The sequence below is a fragment of the Crocodylus porosus genome, unplaced genomic scaffold (genome assembly GCF_001723895.1).
Source record: "Crocodylus porosus isolate Cpor-Errol unplaced genomic scaffold, CroPor_comp1, whole genome shotgun sequence".
In the NCBI taxonomy this organism is placed as follows: Eukaryota; Metazoa; Chordata; order Crocodylia; family Crocodylidae; genus Crocodylus; species Crocodylus porosus.
This window is the reverse complement of record NW_017728950.1, coordinates 51,429,630-51,431,240: the sequence shown is the minus strand read 5'-3', so window position 1 is coordinate 51,431,240 and position 1,611 is coordinate 51,429,630. Positions and strand designations below refer to the sequence as shown.

The following is a 1,611-nucleotide window of genomic DNA, read 5'->3' as shown; positions in this document are numbered from 1 at the left end:
CTGCCTCAGTTTCTATATACAACAGCACGTGAGGCAGTGATGTGGCTGGCATCACATCCAACCACCTTTAACTCCCCAACGTGAATGATCAGATAACCATTTATAGCTGGGTTGGCTATATACAGCCTTTGGCGTAAGTCCAGAGTGAGGCTTCAAATTTATGCAGTCTGAAGGCAAAGGAAGATGCCTTAAGCATCTTTCTACTCCCTAACCTGACTTTCTGTACCAAGTTTCTCTATTCTCTTATGCTGGGTTCCTGAAAGATAACTTATAGAAATCTTCTATCATCTTAACAGGAAAAAACACATTTTCTTTACCACTAGAGGAACTCATCTCATATAGAATTTTTGCAACAATAAAATAAAATTTGAGAGACATTTCCTGGATCAGAGATGCTTTTTAAGTCTGTGAGACATGATATAGAAAAAAAAATGAAGGAAAATTAAATGCAAGGGGGACAGAAAATAAAAAAGTAATTTAAAATTTTTGAAGGTGTGTCCAACAACGCTGCAAGCAAAATGAAGGAGAGAAATTAAAATATTAGGCTGCTCTTGATTTGTAGTTTCCTTGGGTAGAGCTAGAATTCCTATGAAAGAGATTCCCCAGATTCTGGGAGCTTATAAACACTGCTACCTTACTCTTATCTGCCTTAGGCACCGAAATATTTTATCGTGTGGATCTTGTCACTCTGTTTTCCCATCTATATCTTTATCAACTTATATAATATTGACTTCATATTCTGTCATATGATTTCACCCTATTCACATGAGCCTTTTTCTGCATTTCTTGCTACCTGCTTGGATCTCCAGTTGGCTGTCCATCTCATCAGATGCTCCTTCTTTCAAGGAAGCTTTCAAACACAAAGTGCTTCTCATGCAACTGCAGGCTCTCTATTTGCTTTGTTTTTTCACTCACTTGTTCCCTGGGTCTAGAGACCCAAAAGTCCTTGGTTGCTCTCACAGTTTCCCTTTACCTCTTTCTATCCAGGGCATATTTTTCCCATACTACTAATTCACAGTAAGAACTCTTATGTCTCTCTCGGTATTATACCTCCCATCCTCATCTTAGTGTGTCATAGTGAACACAAAAATAATTGCTGTCTAAGACACAGAACTGGTCTGTCTCCTGTCATTATAACCACATGTCCTATATAGAGAAGCTGGAATTTGACTACTAGGGTCTCCCAAACTAAAGCAGTTGCAATATACATGAATTTACTGATCCACCAGGTTGGGGATTGGGTTGAAAGGTAGTATCATTATCCCATTAAAAATAGTTAAGAAACTGTAAATGAAAATGGGGGGGAAAATTTCTGGTGTCGGTAAATTAATTAGTGAACAGTGAACATACACCTGATTTGGGTTTGATAGTAGTATGGTGGCCAGAGAGTGATGAAGTACACTATACTGTACAGTATGCTGAGTAAGGTTGCAACTCAGTTTCAAAAGGTAGTAGAAAATCTACACGGGACTTGATTAACAAATACGTGGCAATATAAAATACTGCATTTACTCACCTACCATACAAACCTTTTACCCAACCATTAGCGATCCAAATTTGGTGCATGCGTCTTAAGTGGGAAAAATTATTTTCTGTCCCATGGGGAAGCAT

The 1,611-nt window shown here is 38.2% G+C and overlaps 1 protein-coding gene across 1 annotated transcript in view; it reads right to left on the bottom strand.

Moving 5' to 3' along the window:
• FREM1 (FRAS1 related extracellular matrix 1) overlaps positions 1–1,611 on the bottom strand; it is a 131,809-nt gene that overhangs the window by 86,593 nt on the left and 43,605 nt on the right. The window lies entirely within an intron of this gene.